Below are 21,982 nucleotides of genomic sequence, written 5' to 3'. Positions count from 1 at the left end.
CAATCGCTCTGAGTTTGTTCAAAAGAAGGGAGAGGACCAAGGAGCATGGGAGGAAGGATTTTCCATGCTCTACAGGCACTAAACTGCTTGTTCCAGACACAAATCCCATTGCCCACATGCATGGCTGCAACAGGAATGGAGGGATTAGGACTGCTCTTCTCTTTGTCAGACTGAGTATCTCAGTCTCAAGGGTCAGGAATGTTGGGTAGTAAGCCAGGAATATTGCCCAAGGAACCTGCAGGATGTCTTCTTGGTTATGGCTGATGACTGCAGACATCACTATCTGCCACCCAAGTCCTCCCCGCCTGCCCCTGTCCTTCCCAGTGTCCCTCTCTCCAGCCTCTGGCTCCATGGGCACAGCAGGCACAGTAGAATTTTTCTTGCAGTGAAAATCATCGGGGGTCATGAGGTCAAGCCTCACTCTCGTCCCTACATGGCATTTCTTCGGATCAGGATTTCAGACAGAAAAAGATGTGGGGGTTTCCTTGTGCGTGAGGACTTTGTGCTGACAGCAGCTCACTGCTGGGGAAGGTAAGGAGCGCAGCCTGGGCCCCACCCTTCTGCAGGCACCTCACAGGGAACTCTCTTCTCAGGGGCTGCAGACCTAGGGGCACAGAGGAGCACTTCAGAGCACAGGTCAGCTTTGGGGAGAGAGGGACAGGTCGATGCAAGTGGCCTGTTGAAGACTGGAGGGACTGATCAAAGGGGCTTAGGAAAGAGGCTAAGGTTGTGCCCTGAAGATCAGGGTACAAATGTGAGAAATTCACAGTTTTGCTTAGAGAAAGACAAGCTCAGGGTGTGACTGAGCACCCAAGAACCGCTCCAGGAAATGACACCTAGCCTGAGCTGCCAACAGCACAGGGCACAGGCATGCTCCATTACCAGCCCCATCCCCTAGAATTCCTCCCCACTCCAATCCTGCACTGCCCCCAGCTGTCCTCTTTCCTTCCTGGCCCCTGGGCTGTATCTGCTGAGCCTCCACGTCCCTGGCTGTCTCTTTGCAGGTCCATCACAGTCATCCTGGGCGCCCACAACATCAGGAAGCGTGAACAGAGGTCATCCCTGTGAAAACAGCCATCCGCCACTCAAACTATCACCCCAAAGTCAATGACATCATGTTGCTGCAGGTAGGGCTCATCGTTCCCCTGGCTCTTGCACACCTTAAGCCTGGGGTTTCTCATCTCATGAGTCCTTCCTTCCCAGTGTGACCCCTTTCCTTGTCCCAAGGCTATGACTGTCCTGGAGTCCCTGGGCCCTTGCTCAATGAGAACTCCTGTCCTCTGCCTTCAGCTGCAGAGGAAGGCCACCCTGACTGCTGCCTTGAGCCTCCTCAGGCTGCCCAGGAGGGGAGAGCAGGTGAAGCCAGGGATGGTGGCCAGCTGGGGGCGACTCGACCTGAACACCAGCACAGCCACACTGCATGAGGTAGAGCTGGAAATCCAATGGGACAAGTAGTGCATCTCTTGCTACAGATGCTGTTACAACTGAGACACAGAGATCTGTGTGGGGGACCCAGAAAAGTATCAATCTGCTTTTAAATTGAGATCAACAGCATCATCCATGCCCAGCCCTGGGTACGACCAAGCTTGCAGGCGACCTGAAGTAGTGGGAACTAGCCATAGCCCTATGTCCTCAGCTTTTCCACTGCCCAGTCTCTGGAGAGGAGAGGCTGTCCCACAGCTGTTGGTGGGTAAAGGCTTCCTGAAGGAGGAAAAAAAAGACCATCAGATTCAAGTTGAAAACCCCAGCCCTAGGAAGGTGACAAGGCCTGCCCTGTCCCTGATTTCCCATGCTGCTCCTAAGAGAGACCACTCACCCTTCAGGCTTTGAGGAGGCCAGGGCCAGCTCCGTCTTTTCTCTTTCTGCCTACAGAGCTAGTTACCCACTGTGTGTCCGGCAACCATCCGTTCACATTTCTCATGTTTGAGCTTCCCCCTTCAGTGAACCTCACCTTCCAATCAAGAATGAAATTCATGCTGCCTTGCTCCCCAGCTCTTTCCCAATACTCCTCCCATTGCCAGCTCCCCTGCCAGGCAGAATGCAAACTCCATCATTAAAAGGGAGACACATGTCCTCCCAAAAGTGACCTTCTTCTAGAGGACCCTCTTGTCTCATCCACATTATCCTCCTACGTCAAGCCACACTTACACCCTCCCCCACATAGCTCCAATGCCAATATGCAACAGCAACAAAAAAAAACCCAGAAATTGGATGTAGGATCCAAAAACAAGCTCTAGGGCAGTGTTTCTCAACCTTCTAGCCCTTTAAATACATTTCCTCATGTTGTGACCCAACCATAAAATTATTTTCGTTGCTACTTCATAACTGTAATGTTGCTACTGTTATGAATCATAATGTAAATATCTGATATGCAGAATGGTGTTAGGCGACCCCTGTGAAAGGATCGTTCGACCGCCAGAGGGGTCGCGACCCACAGGTTGAGAACCGCTGCTCTAAGGTAAGGGGCCACTTCTCCAGAAATCAGTGGAAAGATTATGGAAAGGTGTAGCTCGCCCCATGCAGCACTGCCCCCTACAAATCAAATAGAATAAAAGCCTTGGAAGGTCAGGAGGCCTTTCATTGCTCCCAGGCCTAGGTCAACTGCCTGTCAGCCCTGTTTGGAGTGCAGAGCCCAGTGCAGCCCCTGGTGTCCTGGCAGCCCTTCCACCTGCAGCCAACACTGACCCTGAGGGTGCCCTTTCATCTCCGTCTCAGCCAGCCTCTCCCCAGCTCTCATTGTTCATCTGTCTGTCTGTCTGTTTGTCTCCCCACCCCAAAAACAAAAACAAAAACAAAACAAAAAAATCTTTTTTTATGACTAGATTGAGAAAAGGAGTCACATTTTAAAATATACAACTTCTAGAAGGGCAGAGTACAAATTAAATAGTGCCTTGTTAATATCTGCCATAGATGAGTGTGCTTTAACTATGGGAAGTGTATTTGGGGAATAAACATAAACATATTCATCTTAGAAAAATAGTTAAATGTGGAACATGTAACTAAGAAAATGAAAAATACTGTGATGTCCACCCCACAGAAATCATCATCATTGACCCTTCAGCATGTTTCTCTATGTATTAATAAGGTGCTGCTCCTTGCACAGAACTGGGGCTGGGCTGTTGAGAACTCCTAGTGCCTTCCTTTCCATTGCTCTTCCTTCTGCTGTCACACGTGAGAGTGTTGGGATAATGTGTTTGTAAATGTATGTAACTGCTAGGCCAGGGACATCAGAGACAGGGTTCTCTGGACACTAGAGCCGATGAGCAATAGTCCAGGACTTCTGTTCAAAATTGTGCGGTAATAAAGCCCTCTGTGTCATACAATATTTACATTTTAAAAGGGGATTCCAAATATTCCAAAAATAAGAGTTTGGAGTGGTGGTAAAAGAGGAAAGGGAGCTACCATTTGAGGTATTTGGGTGTGTGCAGGCCACCTGGTCCTCAGGCGAGTCCACCCTCTACCTCACACCACCGAGCAAAGCCCTCCCTATAGCCCTTCCCTTCTCATACCCCAGCCACAGATTATCACTGCAGCTAATATCAGCTTCTCAAGGGCAGGAGCCATGTCTCTCATATACCTGGACCTGGCCTGTTAAATGATTATTCATGATTTCATCAGAATGGAAAAGAGCCAGGAGCCCAGACATGGAAACAGGCTTGGTGTAGTCACTGAGGGACTTCTGAGGTTCCAGCCCCTGCTGGCTGCAGCCAAGGCCCTCATGTTCTTATTCCTTCTTCTTGCACCTTGTGACTTAGCAGTGGGAGTGCAAATGTGGTGACAGTGCCATTGTCACCAAACCAAGCTTGAGAACTTCCACAAACACCTGGTGTGATGACACCCAGCAAAACTAGAGGGGCGTAGTCAAGGAGGTGCGGGAAGTCACTGAGCCACACTCACTGCTCCCCTCAGGGGTGTGTGTCTAGACACAAGAAACACCAGCAGCTTCGACCTGGGCAGGCCTTTGGGGAAAATGTAGCCACTCCTTGTTTGTCTTTCTTCTGCCTCCCTCCCGCCTCTAGGCTGGGACTGGTAAGTGACCATCCCCATTCCAAAGGCCTTAGCCCCCCACCCTCCCCCATCAAACCCCCTGTACTTCTGCCCCTTCTGCCCAGCACAGGCAGGGACTTTCCCTTCTTTTGAGCCCAGGAACTCTCTGAATGCCTGGTCCCATCCCACCCCAGACTAACAAGTCAGATGCTGAATAAACACTCAACAAGGATCCCCATAAAGAAGATGTGCACTAAAAGGTTTAACAGCTATTAGTCTCTTTGTTATCTCCTAGAAAATGAGTTTTTCAGAGAAAGGTATTTGGCAAAATATGTGAAAGTACAAAAGACAAGTAATTACAACCCCTCACTCCAAACCAGGAGAGGGCACCTCAGACACACCAGCTATAGTCGTGGAAGTTTTCTCTGGTCCCAGCTTAAAAGCCAGTTAAATTTCTCAGGAGGTCTGGCTGGTTTTGGCCTTTCACCTTCCATTGCAGTGAACAGGTGTCACAACAAAGTTCTCTCACACAAGAATAAAAAGCACCTGGTCTCCCCGTCATGTTGAAAATGACTGCAGGCCATGCCCAGGAGAAGAGCCAGGTGTGACTGATCTGAGATGTGGCTGGATGACTGCACAGAAGCTCCTGGCAGCCTTGGCTCCACCACAGCCTGAGCTGCCCATGTCCAGCCTCACCTCCCCATCTTCCCAGGCCCTCGGCTACTCCACTCTCTCTGGCTGTGCCCTCTCCCCATCCCTGTGGCCTTGAATCCCATCAGACATCAGGCAAAAGCTAATTGGAGTCCATCATTCATGCAGCCAACAAATGTTTACTAAGAACTTAGGATGTATTAGGCACTAGCACAAGAGGACTTTAGAAAATCTGACTCCATGAGCTCATGGGTAGGTTAATAGAAACAGCACCAATCAGGTGTCAACACAGGCTCAGAACATCAGGGAGACTCACTGAGTCCTGTTCCACCCCTTGGGGCTCCACCATCTGCAAGATAGGCCTTGTCTCCTCCATTCATGTGTCTGAGGAGGACTTGGAGAGCAAGCACTGTACCCTGTTCTTAGAGGAGGATTCTGAGGCCTGAGGTTCAGAGAAGGTTCCTGGGCTAGAGGAGGACCTAAGAGTCCCCCCCCATTGTCTTTAGAGCACCAAATCAGCACCTTCCTAAGCCTTCTCTCCTGAGCACAGACACTGGCAGTCACCCACCTTCAAGCTTTATCCTTCAGAGGAGATCATCAGGGGACATGAAGCCAAGCCCCACTCCCACTCCCATTCCTACATGGCCTACATTCACAGTCAAAATGCAAAGGAGACTAGGAGTGGCAGTTTTCTAGTGAGTGAACTTTGTCCTGACAGCTGGTCACTCCTAAGACCACCGCAAGGACCCTTTCTTTCCCACAGGCTGTAGGCCAGGTCAGCTCCCCAGGCTCCTGGTAACTCAAGCCAATAAGAGCTCATCAGAGGAGCCACCTGAAATCATGACTGGAGCAGTGAGAGCATTAGAAGTAGTACAAGTAAGATTTGGGCTCAGAGGGTCAGAGGTAACAGCAAGTGACACAGTTGAGAAGAGAGGGAGGAGATTCCAAGATGGCAATAGATTAAGTAGAAGCTACAATGAAACTCTCCCAGGACAAAACTGGAATCACCACTGAAATACTGAAGAACCATCCTGAATAATCAACTGAAGACTAGCTGGAGAAAACCCTGATAGGCAAGAATGAAAAGTGAAGACTGCATAGAGCAGGAGTCCTCAAACTTTTTAAACAGGGGGCCAGTTCACTGTCCCTCAGACCGTTGGAGGGCCAGACTATAGTTTAAAAAAAAAAAGCTATGAACAAATTCCTATGCACACTGCACATATCTTATTTTGAAGTAAAAAAACAAAATGGGAACAAATACAATATTTGTATTTGCATGTGACCCACGGGCCGTAGTTTGAGGACCCCTGGCATAGAGACTGGTAGGAAGTGCAGAGGCACAAAAGGGTTGGCTGAACTACCACAGACAGGAGCTGAAGTTCTGGACAGATATCTCAGCTGTGGTGGGTGGGGGGTTCCCACTGAGAACTCTGTGGTCTAAACCCCAAGATGGGCCCCCAGTCCAGAGCACCAGAACTGAGAAAGGTTCCCACATAACATCTGGCTGTGAAAAGCAGCAGAGTTGCTGTCTGCTAGCAAGCTGAAAATGCAGGCCCATGCTCAAAGTTTTGTGTGCAACCACTCACCTTGGGCTCTGCCAGAAGGAGGACACAGTGGACTAGAGCTGTATGAGCAGAATTCACATATGGGGCCACTGGAGTTGGGGCTCAGAAGGCAGCAACCCCAGATTCCTGTGCTGAGACATTTCCTCACACTGTAGAGGACATCTTTCTTGGGCAGGCATTTACCACCCAGACAACTTTTGTCAGGAGTGGGGGGAGCCATTGCTCCACCCTGTGGGACAACCTATTGCCCAATCCTGTGGTCAATAGCCTGAATCTAATCAAGACTTAAAAACAATCAGACTACAGGCAGAGGTGGAACTCTGGAGGCTTTGAGTGTTGGCCTGGTCTCCTTCTTGGCCCAGGGCTAAAAAAACATAGACCTTGGCCTAAACGGTTTGGCTCAGTGAATAGAGCATCAGCCAGTAGACTCAAGAGTGCCAGGTTCGATTCCAGTCAAAGACATGTACCTTGGTTGCGGGCACGTACCCAGTAGGGAGTGTGCAGGAGGCAGCTGATCGATGTTTCTCTCTCATCGATGTTTCTAACTCTCTATCCCTCTCCCTTCCTCTCTGTAAAAAATCAATAAAAGATATATAGATAGATAGATAGATATAGATAGATATAGATATAGATATAGATATAGATATAGACATAGATATATAGGTATATAGATATATAGATATATAGATATATAGATACATAGATATATAGATATATAAACCAGACCTTGATGCACATCTTGGTCATTTCCAAAAACACCCAGCCCCAGCAGAGGGAGCCACAAGCTATGGATTGCTGATAGCTCCAATCAGGGTACTCAGGGCCAGTCACAAACAGCATCTGACATTGTACTGCACTAGAGATTGAAAGTCATAGCAGATCTACCTAATACATTGACACAAACCCAAACAGGCAGCCAAAAATGGGAAGCCAAAAAATACAACAAGCCCCAGTTGAAGGAACAAGAGAATTTTCCAGAAGAAGAGCTAAATGAAATGGAGATAATAAATTTATCAGATAGAGTTCAGAATAATGATAGCAATGATGCTAAACAGCAAAGAAAAAGATATAGTAACTATGAAAAAGACCAGTCAAAAAAGAAGAATGACATACCAAAAATAAAGAACACATTAGGAAGATTACACAGCAGATTAGGGGAAGCCAAGGATCAGATCAGTGAATTAGTAGACAGGGTAGAAAAAAACCACTCACTCAGAGAATCAAAAAGGAAAAAAAATAATTATAAAACAGAAGGACAGCTTAAGGGAGCTATGGAACAACATGAAATGTAATAATATTTGCATAATAGGAGTACCAGCAAGTGAAAAAAGTGAGCAAAGGATATAGAACCTTTTTGAAGAAATAATGGCAGAAATCTTCCCTAATTTGGTGAAGGAAAAGGTCTCACAAGTTCAGGAGGTTCTGACAGTCCCAAAAAGAAGAACCCAAACAGGCCTATGTCCAGACACATCATACTTAAAATGCCAAAAATTACAGACAAAGAGAGAATCTTAAAAACAGCAAGCGAAAAAAAAACAGTTAGTTACCTACAAGGGAGTACCCATATGACTGTCAGCTGATTTTTCAACAGAAACTATGCAGGCCAGAAGGGAGTGGCAAGAAATATTCAAAGTGATGAATAGCAAGAACCTACAATCAAGATTACTCTACCCACCAAAGCTATCATTTAGAATTGAAGGTCAAATAAAGAGCTTCACAGACAAGAAAAAGCTAAAGGAGTTCATCATCACCAAACCAGTATTATATGAAATGCTAAAGGGTATTCTTTAAGAAGAGGAAGAAGAAGAAAAAGGTAAAGATAAAAAATTATGAACAACAAAGTGATAATAAATACATATCTATCAAGTGAATCTAAAAATCTAATGAATAAAAAATCTGATGAACAGAATAAACTGGTGAATGGAATAGAATAAGAGGCAAGGAAATGGAACAGACTGACAATTCTCAGAGGGGAGTGGGTGTGGGAAGAGATTAGACAAAGATCTTATATGCATGTATGCAGTACCTGTGGACACAGACAATAAGGTGTCAAGGGCCTGGGGTGGGGTAGGACCTGGGTGGAGTGGAGCTATGGGGGAGAAAAAGAGGGACATCTGTAATAATCTCAACAATAAAGATTTTTTTAAAAGAAATGCTACTGGGATTGCTGTATTGAGAAGAAAAATTGAAAGAGTAACATAGGCATAAAGAATTAAAATGGCAATAAATAACTACTTATCAATAATAACCTTTAATATAAGTGAATTAAGTGCTCCAATAAAAAGACATAGGGTAGCTGAATGAATGTGAAAACATGACCCAATTAAATGCTGTCTGCAAGAGAACAATCTAAGGACAAAAGACTCTCACAGAATGAAAATGAAAAAATTTAAAAAAAAATAGTTTCCATGCAAATGTAAATTTAAAAAAAGCTGGGGTAGCAAAACTCATATCTTACTAAATAGACTTCAAAATGAAGGCCATCACAAGAGACAGTAAAGGTCACTACATAATACTATAGAGATTGATCTTAAAAGATGACATAACCCTGGTAAATATATGTGAACCCAATATAGACCACCTCAATATATAATTTTCAAAAAAAAATTTCTAGAGGACTTTAAGGAAGAGATTGACAACAATAAGGGTCTTTAAACACCTGGTTAACTTCACTGAATAGATATTCTAGACAAAAAATTAACAAGGAAACAGTGACTCTAACTGACACACTAGATCAGATGGATTTGACTAACATTTATAGAACATTTCACCTCCAAACTGCAGAATATACATTCTTTTCAAGTGCACAAATGTCATTTTCAAAGATAGACCCTATGTTAGGACACAAAACAAGTCTCTACAAGTTCAAGAAGATTGAAATCATATCAAGCATCTTCTCAGATCACAATGACATGAAATTAGAAATCAACTACAGTAAAAACACTCAAAAACATTCAAACACATGGAGGCTAAATAACATGTTATTAAACAATGAAGGAATTACCAATGAGATCAACAAAGAAATCAAAAACTTCCTGGAAACAAATGAAAATGAACACACAAAACCCAAAATCTCTGAGACACAGCAAAAGCAATCCTGAGAGGGAAGTTCTTAATAAAAAAGGAAATATTTATCCGTACAACTTAAAGAATTAGAAAGAGAACAACAATGAAAGCCCAGAGTAACTAAAAAGAAAGAAATAATAAAGTTTACAGCAGAAATAAATGACAGAGAGACTAAAAAGACAATGCAAGAGATCAATGAAACTAAGAGCTGGTTCTTTGAAAAAATAAACAAGATTGATGAACCTTTAACGAGACTCATCAAGAAACAAAGAGAGAGGACGAAAATAAATAAAATCAGAAACGAAAGAGGCGAAATAAAACTGACACCACAGAAATACAAAGGATTGTAAGCAAATGCTATGAACAACTATATGCCAACAAGCTGGACAATGTGAATGAAATGGAAATTTTTCTAGGAAAAATTCCTAGAAAAACACAATCTTTCCAAACTGAATCAGGAAGAATCAGAAAATCAAAATAGGCTAATAACAATTGATAAAGTTGAAGTAGTAATAACAAATACTTCCAGCAAACAAAAGCCTTATCTGGACAGCTTTACCAGGGAGTGTGACCAAACATTACAAAAAGAAATAAGACCTATACTCCTCAAACTATTCCAAAAAATACAAGAGAAGGAACATTTCCAAGCTCTTTTTCTGAAGCTAACATTGTCCTAATTCCAAAACCAGATAAAGATACTACAAAAAAAGAGAATTACAGCCTAATAACCCTGATAAACATAAATGCTAAAATCCTCAGCAAAATATTAGAAAAAGGGACCCAGCATTTTTTTCAAAAAGATCATACACCATGACCAAGTAGGATTTATACCACTGATGGAAGGCTGGAAAAATTCGCAAATCAATAAATGTGATACATCACATAAAAAAATTGAAAGACAAAAATCACATGATCATATCAAGAGATGCAGAAAAAGCATTCTACAAATCCAACACCCATTTCTGATAAAAAAAAAACAAAACAACTCTCAGCAAAGTGGGAATAGAGGGCATACCTCAACATAATAAAGTCCATATATGACAAACCTACACCAAACATCATACTCAATGAGCAAAAACTAAAACATTTCCCCTAAGAAGAGGAAAAAGACAGGGATGTTCCCTTTGACCAAACTTATTTAACATAGTACCGGGAGTCCTAGCCACAATGATCAGACAAGAAGAAAAAACAAAAGGTATTCAAATTGGAAAGAAGGAAGTAAAACTCTCATTATTTGCAGGTGACATGATATTGAACATAGAAAACCCTAAGGACTCCACCAAAAATCTACTAGATTTAATAAACGAATTCAGCAATGTAGCAGGATACAAAATTAACACCCAGAAATATATGGTATTGTTATACACCAATAATGAATTCTCAGAAAGAGAAACTAAAGTAACAATCCCATTTACCATTGTAAAAAAAAAAAAAGTAGTTACTTAGGAATATGTTAACCAAGGAGATAAAGGATTTGTACTCAAAAAGGTATGGGACACTGAAAAAAGAGAAAGAAGAAGATATAAACAATTGGAAGAACATACTGTGTTCGTGGATTGGTGGAATTAACATCAATATAATGTCCATACCCCCCAAAGCAATCTGTAGATTCAGTGCAAACCCTATTAAAATACCAATGGCATAATGCACAGACCTAGAACAAATACCCCAAAAATTTATGTGGAACTAAAAAGGACCCCAAATAGCTGCAGCAATTTCGAGAAAGAAGAACAAAGCTGGAGGGATCAAAATACCAGACATCAAGTTATACTACAAAGCCACTGTATTCAAAAACAGTGGCTGTTTTGAATACAGTGGCTTTGACTGGCACAAGAACAGGCATATAGATTAAGCCATTATGCTCAATTAATATTTGACAAAGGAGGCAAGAGCATACAATTAAGTCAAGACAGTCTCTTCAATAAATGGTGTTGGGAAAATTGGACAGATACATGCAAAAAATGAAACTATACAACCAAATTACACCACAAACAAAAATAAATTCAAAATGGATAAAAAAAGACTTAAATGTAAGCCATCTACACTAATAAAAGAGAAACATGCAAATTGGTGTCACTCTGCTATACCCACAAGCCATGCCCACCAGCCAATCAGGAGCAAGTATGCAAATTAGCCCAACCAAGATGGCGGCAGCCATGGAGCTGGAGCAAGCAGGAGGTTTGGGTTGCCCCTGGTGATGGAGGAAGTCAAGCTTCCCACCTGCCCTGGCCAGCCCTGGCCTCCACTCAAGGCTACAAAGTTTCAATTATAGAAGATAAATAAATCCCTTCCCTCTGCTCAAGGAGGTGCTGAAAAAAAAAGAAAAAAAGGAGGGGCTGGGAGCTTGGGTCGCTGGGGGCCATGGCCAGCCTGAAAACAGCCATCAGCCCCTCACCCAGGCTGGCCAGGCACCCCAGCAAGGATTCCCACCCTGAAGGGGTGTGGCCAGCCTGAAAACAGCCCTCAACCCCTACCCAGGCTGGCCACACACTCCCAGCAGGGACCCTCACCCCATGGGGGCGTGGCTGGCCTGCAAACCATCACAGGCTCCTCACCCAGGCTGCCCCATGCCCCAAGGGAACCCCCACTCTGATCTGAGACACCGTTCAGGGCAAACCAGCCGGCCCCCACCCATGCACCAGGCCTCTATGTATACTAATAAAAGGGTAATATGCTAATTAGACTGAGAGACCTTCCAGGAGACCTTCTGGACAAAGCCATGGTGGCGGAGCCAAGGTAGAGGCGATTAGAGGCCAAGAAGGTAGGGCAGTTGTGGGTGATCAGGCTGGTGGGGGGTGGGGCCGTTGGGGTAAGCAGACCAGCAGGGGGTCCAATTGGGGGCAAGCAGGCCTTCAGTGGGGGTCAGTTGGAGGTGATCAAGACAGCGGGAGGGTGCAGTTTGGAGTGAGCAAGCCAGCAGGAGGGCAGTTGGGGGTGAGCACAGTGGCACGGGGGGCATAGGGGGTGATCAGGCTGGCGGGGGCATTTGGGGGCAAGCAGGCTGGTAGGCAGAGTGGTTAGGGGCAATCAGGCAGGCCAGCAGGCAGGTGAGCTGTTAGGAGTCAGCAGTCCCGGATTGTGAGAGGGAATGTCCGACTGCCAGTTTAGTCCCAATCCCTGTAAACCGGCAGTAGGACATCCTTTGAGAGGTTGGAGGCGGTGCAGGCCAGGCTGAGGAACACCCCCTTTCCCCTGCACAAATTTTGTGCAGCGGGCCACTAGTGAAACCATAAAAATCCTGGAAGAAACCATAAGCGGCAAAATCTCAGACATCTCTTGTAGCAATATCTTTATGGATACATCTCCTAGGGCAAAGGTAACTAAGAAGAAAATAAACAAATGGGACTACCAAAATAAAAAGCTTCTGTGTAGCAAAAGAAACCATCAACCAAATGAAAAATGAGCTCACTGTAGGGGAGAACATATGTACCAATGATACATCTGATAAAGGATCAATATCCAAAATAAATAAGGAACTCATACAACTTAACAAAAGGAAGACAAACAATCCAATTAAAAAATGGGCAAAGGACCTAAATAGACACTTCTCCAAAGTGTACATATAGATGGCCAAGAGGCATATGAAAAATGCTCAAAGTCACTGATCATCTGAGAGATGCAAATCAAAACAACAATGAGGTATCACCACACACCTGTCAGAATGGCTACTGTCAATAAATCAACAAATGACAAATGCTGGCAAGGATGTGGAGAAAAGGGAACCCTAGTACACTGCTGGTGGGAATGCAGACTGGCACAGCATTATGGAAAACAATACGGAGTTTTCTCAGAAAAATTAAATATGGAACTGCCATTTGACTCAGTGATCCACTTCTAGGAATATATCTTAAGAAACCCAAAACAGCAATCAGAAAGAATATATGCACCCTTATGTTCATAGCAGCACAATCTATAATAGCTAAAATCTGTAAAGAGCCCAAGAGCCCATCAGTAGATGAGTGGATAAAAAAAAAAAACAAAAAAACCGTGGTACATTTACACCATGGAATAGTACATGGCAATAAAAAAGAAAGACCTCTTACCAGTTTCAATAGCATGGATGGAACTGGAGAGTATTATGCTGAGTGAAATAAGCCAGTCAGAGAAAGACAAGTATCACATGATCTCACTCATATGTGGAATCTAATGAACAAAATAAACTGATGAACAAAATAGATCCTGAGACAGAAAAGCATGGAACAGATTGTCGAATCTCACAGGGAATGCAGGGGTGGGTCGGTGGATGGGTGGGAAGAGATCTACCAAAGAACTTGTATGCATATACAACTAACCCATGGACACAGAAAACAGGGTGGTGACGGCCTGGAATGGGGTGTGGGGGCAGGCTAGAAGTGGTCAATGGAGGGGGGCGGGGGAAGGAGAGCATATATAAAACTCTCAACAATAAAGATTTTTTAAGTAAAATTTCAAGCTGAGAGAAAAAGAGAAGAGGTAGGGACCACCATGGGCAAATAAAGGAGCAGAGACCATGAATACATGCATTAGGTCAAAATGCAAACACAGTATTCCCTGTGATATTTCAGACACATGCTGAATACAAAGGGCTGAAATAAATGAGGGTAAGGGAGAGCTCTCGGTTACCTAACCTTAGTGTCTCTGAAAAGCAGCTTCACTCAGGCCCTGTCTTCCTGTGGCCTCCATTTTCCCTAGCTGCATCCCTGCCCTGCCCTGAAATCACCTGCCTTCAAGACTCCTGTGCTATATCACCTGTGACTCTACCTCCCCCTCCCCGCCACTCACACACTCAGCTCTCTGTGCAGGTCAATCAGTGTCACCCTGGGGGCCCACACCATTGAGGAGCAGGGGAACACCCAACAGGTCATCCTGGTGAAAAGCGCCATCCCCCATCCAGATAATAATCCTAAGAACTTCTCTTATGACGTCATGTTACTACAGGTAAGGAAACCTCCTGCTGCTCTTGTTCTTATGAGTCCACATTGTTTTCTCTCCAAACGAATGAAGCACTTCCCTTCCTCCCTTCCCATCCCGGCCACCTGGCCAGTCTCTGTGACTCAGGTGTCCAGACCCAGGGGCTACAGGCTGACCTGGGCTCCCTTGGCCCTTTCCCATCAGGTGGAGAGAAAAAATAAGCAAACTGGTGCTGTGAGGAACCTCGAACTGCCCAGCGACAAGGACATGCTGAGGCCAGGACAGAAGTGCACTGTGGCCAGCTGGGGGAAGGTCACCCTGAAGGGCACATGCTCAGACACTCTGTAGGAAGTAGAGCTGGCCTTGCAAAAGGATGGGGAGTGCGAATGCCACTTGTGCCATTATTACTACTGGGCCATTCAACTGTGTGGGGGAAACCCGGAAGAAAAGAAATTTCCTTGCAGGTGATACTGAGCTTTTTCCCAGCTTGGCTGTGAGGACATGGGTGTTTGGGTAAGAATTGGGACTTGGAGCTCTAGGTGGTTTGGATCAATGGATAGAGTGTCAGCTTGTGGACTGAAGGGTCCCAGGTTCAATTCCAGTCAAGGGCATATGCCCAGATTGCAGGCTTAATCCCTAGTAGGGGGTGTGCAGGAGGCAGCTGATCAATGATTCTCCTCATTGATGTTTCTATCTCTCTCTTTCTCTCCCTTCCTCTCTGAAATCAATAAAAATGTATTTAAAAAAATAAAATAAAACAAAAAGAATTGGAACTTGGAGACCCAGGCAGGAGGGGGCTCCTTCACTCTCTAGGCCAAGCATGTTAAACTCAAAGGCTAACATGGGCCAAATAAACAAGGTTTAAGCTTATGTGGGCCGCAAATAAACAAAAGCTTCAATTTTCATAGAAACGTAGGTTTATTTCAACAGACACATGCTGAATACAAAGGGCTGAAATAAATGAGTCATTGTTAACATAAAATAATAGAACATTTTAATAACAATTAATATTTTTTTCTTGAACATTAACTTACCAGACACTGAATAACTGCACAAATAAATAAGCACAATGCAAATAAACCTATTTATCTTGTGTGAGGGCCACCTGGGAGGCACCTAGGCATTTTCTTATAATTATTGTCAGCTGAACTCAGCATAGGCAGAGCCACGCCCTGGGAACATGCTTCCCCAATAAGGCTGGACATGTTAATCAGGCAGGGGCAGAACTAAATATGTAAATCTAGGCCTTTAAAATAAACCTGCTGTGTGGCTCAGCAGCTTTGCAGCCTCTCCATCAGAGAGGATGGCGCCCACCTGGCCCCAGCTTAAAATCTATTTCTGCATCTTGGTCTTTCTTTAATTTCTTAATCCCCAGCTCCTCCGCTCAAGAACCTGTCGTTTTCCCGTGCGGGTTGCGGGAAACAGAAACAGCCCACCACAATCTTGTTCTCTGAAAGCGAAATATTTCCTGTTGCACACCAAACAAGTCAGTCCAAGACTACTGACGTGGCTATCAGCTGCTAAAATATTCACTGCTAATATTAGTGGAGAGAAATGGTGTGCCTGCACATAAGGCGCATAAGAGAAATGAATGCAACACTATTATAGTAATCAGTCATTAGTGAATGTTGTAGTTCGTTATTGATAATCTATACTAATAAAAGGGTAATATGCAAATTAGATGGGGAGACCTTCTAGACAAAGCCATGGTAGCAGGGATGAGGCAGAGGCAGTTAGGGGTGATCAGGCCAGCAGGGGCAGGGGGCAGTTGGGGGCGATCAGGCAGGCAAGGGGGGTAGTTGGGGGCTAGCAGGCCAGAAAGGGGGTTGCTGGGGGCAAGCAGGTCAGCGGTGGGGGCAGTGGGGGGTGATGAGGTCAGCAGCTGGGGCAGTTGGAGGTGAGCAGGCCGGCAGGGGGGTGCAGTTGGGGGTGAGCAGTCCAGCAGGGAGGTGGCAGTTGAGGGCAAGCAGGCTGGCAGGGAAGGGCAGTTGGGGTTGAGCAGGTCAGCAGAGGGGGCAATTGGGGGCAAGTAGGCTGGTAGAGTGGGGTAGTTGTGGGCAATCAAGCTGGCAGGGGGGGGCAGTTGGAGGCAAGCAGGCTGGAAGCCGGGCAGATGGGGGCGAGCAGATGAGCAGGCAAAGTGGTTAGGGGCAATCAGGCAGGCAGGCAGGTGAGCAGTTAGGAGCCAGCAGTCCCGGATTGCAAGAGGGTTGTCCCAATGCCAGTTTAGGCCTGATCCCACAGGATCAGGCCACTAGTGTATATATAAAAGCCTAAGCAACCAATACGACCAAATGACCTGAAAAACCAGAATGATCAGAACGATTGGTCGCTATGATGTGCACTAACCACCAGGGAGCAGACACTCAACCCAGGAGCTTCCCTTGGTGGTCAGTGCACTCCCACAGCCAACCTCCCATGGCCAGACAGCAGCATCTAGCGTCATTCCTTCTGCACCAGACCCAGCAACTGTTGCCTCCTCTCCTAACCCCATGGGGGCCTTCGGGCCCTAGGCTGGGACAGGGAACCAGGGAAGGGTGGTAGTAGATGAGGCCCATTTCCCAGGGGCCAGAGGCCAATCTCCCACACCTCCACCCTTCCCCCGCAAGCTGGCAGGCCCCAACTGGCCCAACGCTGATTGGCCCTGATCGCTGGCCAGGCCGATTAACCTCATCTGTGTATGAATTTGTGCACTGGGCCTCTAGTTATGTATAACAGGATATTGAAGAAGTTAAGTTATGAAATTTTTATTAAAACATTTCTTACATACTGTTATATTGGCTGGGCCGCAAAAATATTCCTTGTGGGCAGCAAGTTTGACATGCTTGCTCTAGGCTGTGATATTTCTCCCTGGGGAAGAAAAGAGGGGAGCTGCCAGAGCTGGGAGAAATAGGGTTTCTGAGAGCCTACAAGGGCCTATGGTCACTGTAAACACAGTGCTCCTCCAGAGGGTGAATTTGCAACACTCCAGCCCATGCTGGGGTCCAGTAGTTAGAAAATTGTTGCTTGCTTGTGCAGTAGTTATACCTGGTGGCTCCTCAGAGCTGGCACCCACTTTGGTTAATGGGTTCCTTCTCCATGCTGTCAGCCCCACCTGCATTCTTTCAGATCCATCTGTTATTGGAGAAATGCATGGATGGCCTTTCTCTATGTTAGTGTGAGTGGAGTTCTTGTGGTGCTGGTAGAATAAGCATTTCTGGAGGCCCCATGGGAGAATGAGATATGGTAGAAAGTTTATTTTCATGGAGTTACATCCCTTGGTGTTTAAGTCCCTCCCCCTTAATACAGTCCTGGAATATCTGGTGCTGAGGATTCGACAGAGCGAAAACAGAGCCATAGTTCAGAGTTTCCATTCCCTGATGCAGCTAGGTCTGATACAGCAGCAGGCTAGTTGCAGTCCATTAGTCCATTGTGTGGGGTCCACATGACCGTGGGCCGTGTGGACAAATGCAGCAGCCAGAGTGTGCACCCCCTGCAACAAGAGTCCCAAGAGAGGAAGGGCCAAGAGGGGGAACTTCTTTGTTTAGGACCTTATGTGTCAGAAATCTTCCCACACTTGCAGTGGTCATGCCTACTCTGGCCAATGACCTGTTCCCAGGTGTCACTGACAGACATGTACTCATTTCACCAGACTACAGGGCTATCATCTAAATTTCAGCTTCCTGGCAATTTTTTCTCAGGGGTGGGGGAGGGTTATACCATTGTAATGAACCCAGTTATGAATAACTGGAAAGGAGCAAAGGGAAGGCCAAATATATAGTCATACCATTTGTGCAGCTTTGCCATTTGAAATGAAAAACTTACAGCCCTGGCAGGTGGTTCAGTTGGTTGAAGCTGCAGTTACATCCCCCGTCAGAGCACATATGGGAGGCAACGGTTTGATGTTTCCTCTCACACTGATGTCTCCTCTCTCTCTTTCTCTTTCTCTCTCTCTCTCTCTCTCTCTCTCTCTCTCAAATCAATAAAAACATATCCTCAGGTGAGCATTAAAAAAAGATGAAAAGATGGGAAGTGGATTGACTCTGATAAATGCTCTATTTATTTTCTATTACTGGGTAACAGAAAATATAATTTAAGTCATTTAGCAGCTTAAAATAACTGTTATCTCATAGTCCTATAAGAAGTCTGTGCAGGCTCAACTGGGTTCTTTGTTCAGGGCGTCTGAAGGCAAAAATCAAGGTTTCACCCAGTGTAGGCTTTCATCTGGAGGATTTGGAGGAGACTCAGCTGCCAGCCTTATTCAAGATGTTGGCCAGATGTAGTTCTCGGCAGTTGTAGGGCCCCATCTCCTTGTGAGGTGGCAGCTCTCAGCTCCTGAACGCTGCCCTCACTCCTTGCCACACAGCCCCCTCAATCGTTTAGCCAGTAATGGTGCATTTCCTCCTCATGCTAGGGTATCTATGACTTCATCTTCTGCAACCAGCAGGAGAATACTCTCTGCTTTAGAAGGGCTCCTATCGTGAGGTTGGGCCCACCTGGATCATCTCCCTTTTGCCATACACTCTAAAGTAATCACGGAAGTGCTATCTCATTATATTCACAGATTCCAACTGTCAGCGGTCTACAAGGACAGTACCCTGTTGCACAGTTCTTGTCTTGTTGTAGGAAGGAATTCAAACAAGAGACTACATATGGCAGCAAAAGCAGGTGGATTTATTTGTAGGAAAGAGATACACTCAGATAAGACCTGAGTGGGCAACTCAGCTGGCCAAAACCAAACTGAGCACCCTGAGCAGGCAGCTCAGATGGTTGAGAACAACCGAGCGCACTAATATTTGGGAATTTAGAGGATTTATACCTGTGGGCTGGAATGCCCCATAGGCAGGGAGCAAGTCACCCCCTCCCTCATGTCTCAAAAAAAATATTTCTTTAAGCTATAAGGCCACAACCTGGGGGACTCAGAATCTTTCCTGCTCACATAGGGGACCCTGAATCTTTCCTGCTCACCTACTTTGTCCATTTTCAGTTTGTCACATTTTTTCATTTATGTCCTCCAAGCCCCAGCTGCTTCTCCCAGGCTTTTCCCCCTCAAGAGACATAGGCCAAATTCATTTGGGAGGCTGAAGGGCATAGTTCTGACTTCTGAAGCTACTCTCTGCTGAATCTGGATGTAGAGGTGAGTTGGCCAGATACCCTTTACTCTCTGTCTGAGAGTGGCTGGTTAGGGTGGAGTAGAAGCGTTATGCAGCCTGACCTAGTGGGTTTGGTGGCATGGGCTAATTGAAAGAGGATAGGTGTATTTCTGGGCCTGGTTGAAATCCTTGAGCCAATATAATTTGAGTCATTCTCAAACAAAGGAGACAAGGGTGTTCCGAATTTGGGGTCCAAAAATTAGGGTTATTAAGAGTCCCAGTAGTATTAGAATAAAAGGAGTTGTTCATTGGAGGATGTCGGAAGTGAGGGGATTCCACCAACAGGGGTTTTATATCTGTTTTTGAAGTCCTTGTCTTGTGTGATGGGGATTCTGATGTTATCTTGTACCTGAAGGGATTGATTAACATAGAGTATGGAAAGGGTTAAAGCAAGCCTCAAATGGGGTGGCTGGTGGTGTGTAGATGAACAAGCGAATGAGGGGAATGATTATATAGCCATTTAAGAGAATTCTAGTTCCAGCCTGAAGGAAAAGTACAAAGCCACATGCATGGGTCAAACACTATAAAACAAACCTATAAAAGCAACAAGCTAGAATAGAGGCTGCTTTAAAATCCTGTTATTAATCCGTATCTTTTGTGAAATTTTCTTGAAAGGTAACTTCTTTTTTTAAGGGTAGTTTTAAATCTTCTAATGGCTCTATTGTCCAGGTTTTGGAGGATGATTCTATGGTTTGTTCTTTATCTGGGTTGGAATACATCTTTACTGGAGTGTGGGGTATCCAGCTGTCAGTGCCCAGACCCTTAATGGCTGTTGAAGCAGAAAGCACACAGTACCAGTATACAGCCCTTTCCTGTTTTTTTCCTCAAATTATATTTCCTATAGAGTATTATTCAGGGGTTTGACCTTTTCTTCATTCCCCAACATCCAAAGCCTATAATGTCCTATTAGTCTCCCAAAAGGCCCTTAGTTGTCTAGCCGTGATGGGTCCAGGTATATTTATATTGTCTGTGCTCTCTCTTGAGTTAAAATTCTTTCTCCAGGTATGAGAATTAAGCCTAAGTAATTTAACTTTTGTTTTAAGAGCTGTGCCTTTTCCTTAAAGATTTTACATCCCCTTTGTGCCCAAAATTTTAAAGTCTGGATTAAATGTTCCTGCTGAATTCTTCAGTGTGGAACAGATAAGTTCATCAACATATTGCAAGATCTGTCCACCCACCCCCGCTCAAGAGTTAGGTCCTTTAAATCCTCTGCTAAGGCTTGCCCAAAGACAAGGGGGCTATCTCTGAAGCCTTGAGGAAAGACGGTCCAAGTAAGTTGTTGTTGAAACCCTTGTGTGTCTGTCCATTCAAAGACAAATGAAAATTGGCAGGCTGGGTCTAATGGCATACAGAAAAGGGGTTCTTTTAAATCTAGCACTGAAAACCATTATGTTCCTCATGGTATTCTGCTGAGAATAGAATAGGGATTTAGAACAAAAAGTGGATAGGAACTACTGCCTCATTAATTACTCTTAAGTCCCAAACAAATCAACAGTTCCCATCTTTTCTCTTTATCAGTAGAATAAGAGTGTTATGGAGAGAATTGTAGGGGATTAAAAGGCCATGTTCAAGGAATCTGGATATAATTTCTCGTAGGCCTACTTTTGCCTTAGAATTAATAGGACATAGCTTCTTGAGGAAATTTTGTAGGACATTTTAATCTAATCATGACCAATTGTAATATGTAACCCGACTCAGTGTGCCTGCTGCCCAAAGCTGTGGATCTATGTCTAAGTCTAGGTTTTCCCTCATAGCTTATCTTAATTGTTGATTCTAACATTAAAAGGTTTACTGTTTCTTCAGGACCAGAAAAGATTATACTAGTTCTCATTTTGATTTCTCCCCAACAAAGGGGTGAGGCATTCAGGTATTGTTAGAAATGAATGTCTGAAGATGGTTTTTTCTCCATTCCCATTACCTGTCTGGTTTGTGAGAAAAGTTTCCCAGAGTAGGAAATTAGCACAGAGTAAGCGGTTCCATATGAAGAAGGAAAATAACAGGCCTACCTGTCACATCTAAGGTGACCCTTGGCTTCATCCAGGTAATGTCCATGGTTTCAGCAGGAGCTGACAGAGAATGAGGGTCCCATCAATTCAAGGTCATTAAGGAGTGGGAATCTGACCTTCAGGCCTTCCAGCCCTCGGGGCAGTCCCATTTCCAATGGCCTGTCATGTGATAATAGAGGGCAAGGCCCACAGGAGCCCTTCTGTGGGCATTCTCATTTCCAGTGCCCAGGCTTCCGCATTGGTGACAAACACCAGGAGAGCCAGGAGGGCCTTTTGTCTCTGGCCTAAGCATTGGCGGGGCTTTCCCTGCTGTGGCCGGTATCCTTATAATGCAGCTAATAATTGTGCCTGTTTTTCCTCCTCACTTTCCTCCTTTGTCTGGGCGCTCTCTTCCTCCTTTTGGTCTCCACTGTAAAAGACTGTGCTGGCTGTTAAAATATCAGCAAGGGGAGTGGACAAGCCCATGCCCAATTTCTATAATTTCCTCCTTGTGTCTGAGGTGGATTGGGTTATAAATCTGTCCTTTAGCACTATGGACCGTGCCACAGGGTCACTGGGATCCAGGTCAGTGAATTTAACAATTGCCTCTCTCTCTTTCTAAAAATGGCTGTAGGATTTTCCTGATGTTCCTGGTCAATCATAGCCAATGTATTATAATTGACTGGTTTTTCCTTTGCTCCCTTCA

The 21,982-nt window shown here is 45.0% G+C and overlaps 1 pseudogene; it reads left to right on the top strand.

The window, feature by feature from the left end:
- Positions 1–256: 256 nt before the first annotated feature.
- Positions 257–14,627, top strand: LOC139008279 (granzyme B-like; annotated as a pseudogene).
- Positions 14,628–21,982: the final 7,355 nt, after the last annotated feature.

This window comes from Myotis yumanensis, unplaced genomic scaffold (assembly GCF_028538775.1).
Source record: "Myotis yumanensis isolate MYYU_CA2020_CCGP unplaced genomic scaffold, mMyoYum1.0.hap1 SCAF_1, whole genome shotgun sequence".
Lineage (NCBI taxonomy): Eukaryota > Metazoa > Chordata > Mammalia > Chiroptera > Vespertilionidae > Myotis > Myotis yumanensis.
This window is presented reverse-complemented; position numbering and strand designations above follow the sequence as displayed.